At 44.9% G+C, this 11163-nt stretch overlaps 1 pseudogene; it reads right to left on the bottom strand.

Annotated features, from left to right (window-relative positions):
- Positions 1–5832: 5832 nt before the first annotated feature.
- LOC139703620 (olfactory receptor 2T5-like) lies at positions 5833–6604 on the bottom strand (annotated as a pseudogene).
- Positions 6605–11163: the final 4559 nt, after the last annotated feature.

Consider the following 11163-nt stretch of genomic DNA (forward strand, 5'->3'; position numbering starts at 1 on the left):
GGGCTCTGGCTTGTGTCTGCGGGTCTGTCAATCATTTCTTTCATATGTGGAAGCTAGTGCAAATTAAATAAATGAAGATGGCGGAGGATCAAATATAAAATGTAGGGAAGATCATTGGAGTAGGAGGAGACCAGAGGGAGATTGGAAAGGGGAGGATACAGAATGCATTTCATAAAACCATGTTACATGCATATGTAAACACACCACGTGGAATTTCATCTTTATGCATATTCAGAAAATACCAGTAAAAAACAAGAAAGTAAAAGAGCCAAAGGAAATCAGTAGAGCAGAGGAGAAGAGGTGGGGAGGGGAAGGAATGGGAGCTGAAACCAAATTTCTTGCATGTGTAATTTTGTCAAAATGAAACCAACTGCTATGTATAATTAAAATTCTCTAAATAATAATAATAATAATCCCAAATTGCTGAGGGCCTGGCCAAGCTGCCCAGGATGACTTACTTTCCTGTCTGGCTTTGGTACACACAGGGGGACTACTCCATGCACTTCTCAAACCCAATCACATGGTGGCAGTAGAAGACCACCAGCACCATCCAATTCAGAGCCATTCCTCTGGTGACCCATCCACAGACCAGGTAAGTTCTGGTCTCTCTTTCCTCTTACCTTGGGTAAGGAGTGAGTTCCAGCATGTCATCTAACATCTCCTTTTTTGCACTGGTATACCTGTGTGGTATACTATGTACCTTTGCACTTAATGGGGTGGAAGTTGGTGTGGTTTCCCTGCTGTAAATACACTCACCATTGGGCAGCTGTGCCTGTTGGTGATGATCCAGAATTAGACTTTTTGAAAGAATCCAGCAACCATCTAAAGATAGCAGATATGTGCTCACACTGCTGGCAATAGTCTTAGTGGTGGTCTCAACTTGTACTACCAGCTATATAGCACTCAGCTTTTCTAAGACCCCTGAACCATGTCTTTGCCCCCCTCCATAGCTGTGACCCTGATCCTAATGGAATAGCTCATTTATTACCTTATCACTGCCATGGTCTCCACCCAAACTCACTGGGGTACCTAGAAGCATCCAATTTATAAGATACTTCTTGGACTGATTAATGTGTCCATGGCTCACAATTGCTTTATATCTGTGTGCATTTGGGAATAAGCCTCAATGTGTTCAGGCTCCCAGGCCCACCAGCCTCTGCTCTCAGAGTGTGGAACTGGGAGATGCCAGGACCTTACCATAGGGAGGTCTGCAACTGTGTGGGTGTAGTCCTGGAGGGGAGGGAAAGTTTGGACTTCACCTACAGCAAAAACTGGCTCTGCTTTATCCTTAACCAATCAGTGTGGTTAGCAGAAAGCTCAGGTCCTTGCAATTCAGGTGTTGGTGACCTGTCCTATCTCTTGGGGGATGTGTCACCAGCATTTAAACTGCTTTCTCTAGGTTAGAAGACTAAGATAGCCAGGCATGTAAGATCCAGTTGGATTCCTTGCCATGTCCTGTGGGGGGTGTGGTAGTTAGTGATGCCTTTCTTAAGGCTACACAGAATGGAGGTGGACAGTAGGCCCAACAGTAAGCACCCTTCAGACAGCTCTGCCTTTATGGAGATTGCTGCCCGGGCCTGAGGCAGCATGGGCCATTGGTCTCCTCTGCCCCTGCAAACCCGGCACTGGCCCATTTATTTCTCTGCCACTGCCACCATCACCACAGCCGGTTTGCATCCACAGGGATGGAAGCTGTGTCTCTATTGCCTCCCCTTCTGCCTACTGGCCCTGAGCTGACCAAATGCATAGAGCTTTTAAAGTTTTCTGCTAAATATTACTCTGCCTAAAATCTTCTTTTTCCCTTTTTCAACATATTTCTGTACTTATTAATAGAATTTTGTTGCTTTCAATATCATTAGTCAATTTGAATCCTTTCATTTCATAAAACTCAAAGAAAGAATATTTTTCTGTGTAGCAGGGGAATTCTTTGAGTATATTTACATGCAGCTTTTTCTGTAGAATTGTCCTGCCATGCTTCATGTTATTTTTCCTTATTTGCCATTCTACCAGTATATTTAAGATCTCTTAAAAACTTTTGTAGTTTGTTACAAGGTGCTCAATATTCTATTGCCTAACTTATTTAATTATCACTTGTGATTTTTCCTATCATATGAATATTCAAAACTTTGAAATATGACATTTTGCCAAGGGTTAATAAGTTTTTCTCAAGCATGATATCAGAAAAGTAAGCTCTGGAACCCTCAGGTTTGTGTCCCTCATGCTAGAGATGCCGTGTCCCTGGTGGGAACTGTGTTCTGGCTTTTCTGGATCCAGATCCTGGGCTTGCGGGAAGGGCTCAGGACAAGCTGAACCTGGTACAGCTTAACTGAGACTCAGTTCACCAGAAAAAGTGTTCAGCCTTCCCTTAAAGTGACTGCTGAGGTCCCTTGGGGGCCAGAATGTGTTATGGGGCTTTTAGGAAGATGATTATCTCTTAATCGAGGGAGGAAATAGCAAGCTCCCTGGACAATTATGTCATGAATGACTTTAACCCTTTCTATGCTTTGAAATGTGCTGGAACACACAGAAGCACAAGCACCAAATCTGACAGCTAGGGACCGTTACAGGGACACAGACATGGAACTGCCAGGAAGGGCCACCAGAGAAGCAGAATATCACAGCATCAGGGTTTCCCCTCGGTCACCCCTCCCTGTGGCAGCCAGTGCTGCAAAGCCTTCAGATGCGCCTTGTGCTACATTCAGAGAAGACCTGCAGCAAAGCTGGCCATCTGAGCAGAGCTGCTGGTCCTCTCCCAGCCTCTCCCACCCTCACTGCAGCCACCAGGCCACGCCCGCCAGGACCTGGGAGTCACGGCTCACTGTTTCTTCCACGAAGGCCCCATCTTGTCCCAAGATCTCATTCAGGATCCCACGCTGCATTTAGTTGTGGACTTTGATACCTTCAAAGATATTGAAGAATATTGATTGGTTATTTTGCCAAATGAATTTGATAATAATCATTTCCTGCATTATCATTATTGTGTTATGAGGTCAATGTTTTCCTCAATATTATAGGTTAGCTTTTACTATTGATTCACAATTGTTTGTAAGAGGATGTAGGTTGTGCTTTTTAGAGTCTGGCTGTATATGAAGAGCAGGACTCTGATTTGTGCAGTGACAGGAAGCCATATTGGATCATGTGTATGCTTACACACACACACACAGAAACAACAACAAAACCACACAATATCAAAACAACAGTTCAAAAACATTCAAAAAGACAGCATGGACAAAAGTGAATTATAAACCCACAGTTGACACTACTGAAAATTCTATGTAAAGTACATCTTGTGACCATCCCCAGCAAAATATGGTAGTACATATTAGGCCACACAAGATCAATGCCCACAAAAAAATTACAAAGATTAAAATCATTTTGTAAAGCTAATGTCTAGCCGCTTCCACCTAATGAACTGCCTCTGACTTGAACCCATTTGCCTTCATCACAAAACTTCATCACAAAACTGGATCCTAATGATCTCAGACAGCATCATCCACTGGATGCTTTCACTCAGCTGAGAACTAGACTAGCTGGACAAGATCCAAGGAGCTGATTGCCCCACTGGTGCTCAGCCAAGGAGCTACAGGGGACATGAGCAGGCAGAGGGCCATGGAAGGCCAGGCAGGCTCTAAGCATGTGCTTAGGCAGCAGATGGGGGAAAAAGTTAGTGGGGGAAAGTGTCCTGATGTCCACCACTCAGAGCCATGTCAGAAGGCTGCTTCTGGTTATGTCATTTACTGAAAGGGAACTTGAGAGACTCTTTGGAGTCTGGGTGACATTCTCCTTCTTGGCCTGTTCACTAAGAATTAAGGGGGTGAACTTCATGTTATTCATGTGAACTAACATTATGGTCTTACAGGAACAAATTTTATATTTTAGTAGAATTTTAAATGAAGGGAGTCATTATTCACTTTAGTGTGTGTTTGGAACTTAGTAGTAATGGCCCGTGTGATCAAGAGGTCCGAGAGGGTGCCTGTGCATGGAGGAGGAGGAAGGAGACCACACCAAGGGCCAGAGGGTACAAACAGTGCCAAAGCAGCAGCTGAAGACAGCACCAGCTATTCCCACACCACCCTCTCCAGCTTCCTCAACAGTACACTGCCCAGTGCTGACCACAGGGCTAGTGGACAGTGAGAAACAGGAGCAGAGGACAAGAGCAGCAGACGCATTCCAGGAGAAATCCTGGAAGCACGTCTGCGACTTCAGTGGTCAGCTCGCGGCACCATGAGCATCACTTCTGTGGTTGTTCCTCCTCCAGAAACACCTTTTATACAACTGCTTTGCCAAAGGATCTCCAGCTGGTTCCTCAAAGAAAATAGAATCCACCCCTCCCACTTCAGGAAGCTTCTTCACCAGGTCTCTCAACCTTCTGTCCACGTCCCAGGCCTCCTCAGGAGATGGCTCTGTTCTATTTTAGGGCGAAAGGGGAATATTGCAAAGCTTTGCACTCACCATGTTAGAAATAGTCATCTAACTTGCTTTGGTGTGGGAAGTGTGAGAAGGAACAGTGTATGTAACATCTGGGAGGACACAGGGAGTCCTCAGGACTTTCCTGTCCAGCTGCATCTTCTCCTGTCAAGGGAGAGTGAGTACAAATGAATCTGAGCTAAGGAAGGAGAGAGCAGCTTGCAATGCCAAAACCTAAGGGACTTGGCAAATGTCCCGGAGACAAATGGGCACCCACCTTGGTCTCTATGGGCAAGACACAAATCTGCATAGTTGATTAGATACTGATTACGCCTGTGGCTGCATTAGCTACCCTCTTATATGTCCTGATTAACATTCCAATTCTACCACACAGGGTCTCTGACAAGCAACAGTGACTTCAGCTCCTGGCACTGAGCATCTGTTCTGCAGACATTTTGCCATGAGCCTAAGTGGTCTATTATTTAAACCAAAGGGAAGATGCACCCTTTCAGAGCTCATCTGCAGTGACCACCTCCTCCAGCGAAACCCCACTTGCCTACACTTAACTCCCAGTCAGTCCATTCACAGTAAGATGGACTGACAGAGTTATACCACCCATAGCCCAGTCATTTCCCTCCTGAATACCCCTGCATTGACACAGGAGCTTTGGGGATACCTCACATCCAAACCATGTTTTAAGCTCCGTGTTTTAAGAGCCACCTCAGATGCACCTCAGGTAGGGAGCCTGCCCCAAACCCTCCTTCCACCCAGGACTGGCATTCCCCCCGTGGTCATCCATGTGGTCTTGATTCTTCATCACACAACTCGATCCTAATGATCTCAGACAGCATCATCCACTGGATGCCTTCATGATTGGACCTTGAGAACGTTCCCCAAGGAATGTGGAGAAACAGCTGCACTGTCTCAATAAAGATTAGACACAATGATAAGAGCATGGTCACCTAGGTACTATGTCACACTGCCCCCAAGCAGAAAGTAGAAATTTGCTTTTTTATAAAGAGCCTGTTATTTAACTCTTTATTCATACATCATTTCAAATTCGCAGAAAATTAGCATGAAAAAAATAATACAACTAATTCCAATGAACTCTAAACCTAGACTAACCTCTGATTAACCATGCACCTGTTTTGTTCATATTTTCTCTCTCCACTAAACCAGAACACCTCACGACCATTTCCTCTAAATATCCACTATGTGTTTTGTAATGATATGAATATTTTCCCCTAGAAGGAGAAAGTCCTTGTCAACTTAGGTATATAAGGTGGATCCAGGGTCGCTGCATGAGGACTTTAAATGCACAAGCAGTGGACAGAGGAGGCTCACCCCTGAGAGGGGCAAAGGGGTGCAGCACTGTGGAGTAGGAGCCCAGGAGACGGCACCAGGAGATCTTCATCATCTGAGTGGAGAGAAGGAGAAACCATGGAACCCAAATCCCCTACTTTACTGTTTCCGGAAAGACAGGTCCCACACTCAACATTTTCCTCAGAGCCCCAGTGACATCCTTATTCCTGAAACTGTAGATTAAGGGGTTCAGCACAGGGGTGAGAATGGTGTAAAACACAGAAACCACCATGTCCTTCTGAGGGGTGTGGTAGGAGCTGGGGAGCATGTAGGTGTAGACGGCAGCACCATAGAAGAGTGTGACCACCATCATGTGTGAGGAGCAGGTGGCCAGGGCCTTCCTCCTGCCCTCTGCTGAGTTCATCCTGTGGATGGTGAGGAGGATGCAGGAATAGGAGCCTGAAATGACTGTCACAGGGATGAGGAGCATGAGGACACAGCACAGGTACATGAGTGTCTCATAGAGCGAGGTGTCTGAGCAGGAGAGCTTCATCACAGCAGGGACTTCACAGAAGAAGTGCTGGATCTCCTGGGATCTGCAGAATGGGAAGGTCATGGTGACAGGAGTCAGCATGAAGCCATCCACTGATCCCAGGAACCAGCAGCCAGATGCCAGGAGGAGACACACCCTGTGGTTCATGAGCATAGGGTAACGGAGAGGATGGCAGATGGCTATGCTTTAGTCATAGGCCATGGCACCTAAAAAGAAAAACTTAGAACCTGCAAGTGTCATACAGAGGAACATCTGCATCCCACATTCAGGGGCTGAGATGGTACTTACACCCAGCACCTGATCCAGGAGCACCTTGGTCACAGTGATGGAGAGGGAGATCATTGAACTTCAGAGGTCACTGTCAGTCTATGCAAGAAAAACACCAGTTAAATGAGATGAGGTGGGGTTTTTAAATAGTGACAAAATAAATTAAGAATATGGGTGGACAGAAAACACACCTGGCCTTTCTTTAGGAAATCAATAATGACTTCTTTCCCATTTTCTCTCAAAGACAGTAAACATTTCCAGCTCTCTGGTTCTGACAGATTAACTGTTAAATTTGATGCACTATCTACAGGAGATTCTATCATCTCTTCTTAGAAAGACTAGCATGAGCTATAATGCAGAGGTGTTCTTTTAAGAAATTAAAGTTTTTGTTTGAACCCTGGTAACAGTCCCTAAAACCAGCTGTGGCACTTCACTCTTGACAGCCTTTGCTGGGAAGGGCTGAAGCAGAGAACACAGTGCTCCTAATACTGTAGCTCAGTGTCCAGCATGACTGAGACCCAGGGCAGAAGACAGGAGAGGTGCATAGAAGGGGGAAGGAATGGTAGGTGAGTGGGTGGGTACAAGGTAGAAGATATTTAGATGACACAGAGATGATAGGTGGATGAATAGACAGATTTCCTCTCCATCTTATCCTACTCTGCCGATAGATGAAGGGCAAGATCTATGGAGAATGAACAGGAATCACAATGGCTGCCCTATCTACCTCTGTGGACAAAGTGGAGCAAGACCAGAGTCCACCAGCCGGTGGGAGAAGTGGACAGCACTTGATGAGAGAACGGAGGGAGAGAGGAGGCCGTGAGGGGAAGGAGGCTCCTGGGGGAATCTCTGCCACTGTCCTGGAGCAACACATAGTGACCCCAAGACACCAGGGGATCAGGGAACATGGTCTGCTCCACAAACAGGGCCTGGCATGCTCTCTCTCATTCTTCTCTAGGCAGTTGCTGGAGTTTCATAGGAACAGCTGGTGCATGCTTCAGTAGGGAACTGGTAACAGTGCTGGTAGAGAAATACTCAGCCATCCCTAGAAACCAAAAGCATCCAGGGATCACTGTCTTCACCTTCCCCAGAGCCTCTGAGGTCCTCACATCTTGTTCTTCCTAGTACAGACTGACAATCCAGGGTCTCAGGCCTCTGCCTAACATCACACAAGTGACTCAAGCGAGGGTTTGTATCCTGCCCCTGGGTATAGAAGAGCACCTCACTGCTCAGTGTCCTTGGAAAACAATGTCCTCCCTCTGTCATGGACAGCTCGGATCTGGTCCACTCACCATCTATGTGCTTAGAGAAACATGAACATGCTCAGGATACTTGCTTCCCAGCATTGCTGCAATCTCAGGAGTCACCTCCATTTGAAGCAAGGACAGCCCTTCTCTCTCTGCAAAGTTGCAGTCTCAGGACAACTAGTACAGCTTCCTACCACCATCTGAAGCATAAAAAGGAATATATAACATTATATGTCCATAAATAATTAGAAATAAAAACTCAAAATTTAAGATGTTACAGTAAATAAATGTATATGAAAGTTTTAAGATGAAATTTTATTTTATTTTTTTCTGAAAAACAGGTAATAGAGAAAGATGAGGAAATGCCGTGAGGACCTAACAGACCACCTCAACAGCAGGTCAGCAAGCCCAGCACAGCCATGGCCCTGAGCTCCAGGGCCACCTGCCTGGCTGAACTCACCTCAGAGGAGGCTGCGCCTCACCCAGATGGCCAGGGAGTGTGGCCTGGCTAAGTCACCAGGAAGAGGAGGGTGCCATCACCCCTGTTTAGGATGCTCACAGGGGACTGGATGAGACATGTTTGTTCACACCTCCTCTGGGGCCTGGAGGACACTGCAGTTAGAGTTAAGGAAGCAGCAGAGCTCTCTGGGGCACAGCTCTGGGTCATCCTCATCCTGTCCTGTCTCCCTCTTTGTTCAACTCCAGGCTTCACCAATGTTAACAGTCCTCTCCACTCTCACACTGTCTACAACACCTGACCAGTGACATGTAGGAGGAGTTAGTCTGGATTGGTTTATCAAACATACCCTGTGTGTGTGTGTGCGTGCGTGTGTGTGTGTGCGTGTGTGTGTGTTGTGTAAGAAAAGCATCACCTCCTCAGTGTCCTGGAAGCCTGGAAGGAGTCCTCCTCACAGGTCCACCTCACTCTCTTACGTCCCTGCTTGTGCTCCTTGTTTCCTGTCATTCATTGGCCATCTAGGTCACTGTAATTTAGAATTTAATTTTAAAGTATTTGTTTTTATTTCAACTACTGACATGCAAATTATTGAGAAGTCTCAAAGCACAAACTGTTTCATTGAAAATTTAAATGTTTATTGTAATATATTTACCCAGATAAAAACATGCTTTAAATGTTAAGAGTGGAGGTGTAACTCAGGGATTATGGCTCCTGCTGAGCATGCGTGAAGCCCTGAGTTCAATAACTAGCTATGCAGTAAAATGAAATAAATCCTATCCTGCCTACAAACTACAAGTGTTTCAAACATCTGTTCAGTGTACACCTGTTGTGGCAGCTACAATGAAATAGAGGAAGACAGAAGCAAGATCCTTCAACATCTGTTTTTTAACAGTTCCCTCTCAAAATTTGCAGTGAAATTCTTCTCAACTTTTTTTTAATCTATGTCTGAAACAATGCTTATTATTTACCCTGCCATGGAGGTCTTGTGACAGCCTGGGTCCACACACACACACTGTTGGCCAGCCTGCCTCCTGAGCTGTACCTACCTGTGACCTGCAGGGCTTCAGCCTGTAGATGGCTTATCCTGCCTCCTTGCCCCCTGGTTTCCTGTAACTCTGTGGGATGCAGCCCTGGGGTCCCCTCGAGTGTGGGAGAAACTAAGAAACTGGGACTTTTCTCCCTGCTGGAGATGGTCCGTTGCAGCTGAAGCACTTGGGCACAACAGGGACCCTGTTGGCTCCAGGCTCCAGCATCCAGAAGGCATTTTGTATTCCAGCAGCACTGCAGGATGTGGGCACCTGGGTCGCTATGGTGTCCTGCCTGTGACTGGGCTACAGTCTCCACACTCAGTAGAGAGCGCACAGCAGATGCAGAGGGAGGAATGGGGTCCTTAGCTGACAGGCTCCCTTCTGCTCCACCAGCCTCACTTAGGTCATGGCCACTTTGCAGCCAACTCCTTGCATGAAGTCTCTTCAGCTTGAAATTTGTGGTGTTGCCTTTTATTAAAAATGATTTAATGTGGTTACTATGTATCAGGTGATTTAAACAGAAATACAGTCCCTTTCTAAAGGTGCACAGTTGTTCTATACTAAAAAACATCAATTATAAACAGAGCTGAAATAAAAATGCTTATACAGAAATCACTCTCTCAGTTAGTTTGTTTTGTAAAGTAATTCCACACAGGGAATAGTCATCCAAACATTTTGATACATAGCAATAAGTTGCTTTCTGTTAACCACCAAGTCATGCTACAACATCCAGCTCTGCCTAAACCAGCCTGGAGTATGGTATTTTTCCATCTTAGTAAATTTATTAGAGTCATATTTGACTTGCATTTCTTGCTTACTAATATATCTATATGATTTTTCATGTTTCTCCATGTAAGGACCACTTTATGGAATGACTATGTTCTTTGCACATTTTTTTTAGTGAAATTTTTTCTTCATAAATATACAGTGATATACTTATGTATTCAAAGTAGTAACTCAGTATAATGGGCTACAACATTTAATTTCATTGGTTATTTTTATATTAGTTTCATCAGAATTTCCTGAAGCATTATGTTTAATTTGACAAATTTAATGATTCCTTTCAGTGTTTGTGTGCTGGGAAAATCTTGGTATGTTTTGGTGTCTTCTAAAATATCCTCCTTCAAATTTCTAAGAAATGAGGTTGAGTTATTTTTTTTTTTTTATTTTTAGTACATTTACTTCTGAGACAGCAATAATTTGTTTGGGGTACACTCTGCTGGTGGAACAGCATCTGGGGCATGGGGTCAAGTTTAAGTCTGGATCTAAGAAGAAAAATTACTAAGAAGTACATGGGGGTGTGGAAACGGGGGTCCACGCAGGATAGCAGGACAATGTTGAAGTTGGGAAGGATAACAAGAGCAAGAGCATTACAATGCAGAAAAAAGTCCCTAGTAGCTAGGGCCACTCAGAGATTCTAAGCAGGATGGAGTCTACTGGGAAACTCAATGGCCCTCCCTATTGTTTTTGGAATTCGAATTTGAATGTAATCCTAAGCAAGATTCTATGTGTAAACTTTGTAGTAAGGTTTTAATGTCATTTTCTTGGAGGGGACAACTTTTTCTTTGGCTATGAGGATGAAATCTCTCTTGTACAAATGTCTGTTATTTCAACCAAAGAGAAGAAGCACCTTTCCAGGGCTCACGGGAAGTGACCCATCTAATCCAGACAAACCCCACCTGCCTACACTTAACTCCCAGAAAGTCCATTAAAAAAAGATGGAATGATTAAGTTATAGTTCCATAATCTAGTCATTTTCCTCCTGAATATCCCTGAATTGGTACAGGAGCTCTGGTGAACATACCACATCCAAACCACATCTCTTAATGTTTCAAGTACTACCTCAGATGCATCTCTGGTAGGGAGCCTGCGTGAAACCCTCCTTCCACCCAGAATTGGCATTTC

The sequence above is a fragment of the Marmota flaviventris genome (genome assembly GCF_047511675.1).
Source record: "Marmota flaviventris isolate mMarFla1 chromosome 5 unlocalized genomic scaffold, mMarFla1.hap1 SUPER_5_unloc_1, whole genome shotgun sequence".
Lineage (NCBI taxonomy): Eukaryota > Metazoa > Chordata > Mammalia > Rodentia > Sciuridae > Marmota > Marmota flaviventris.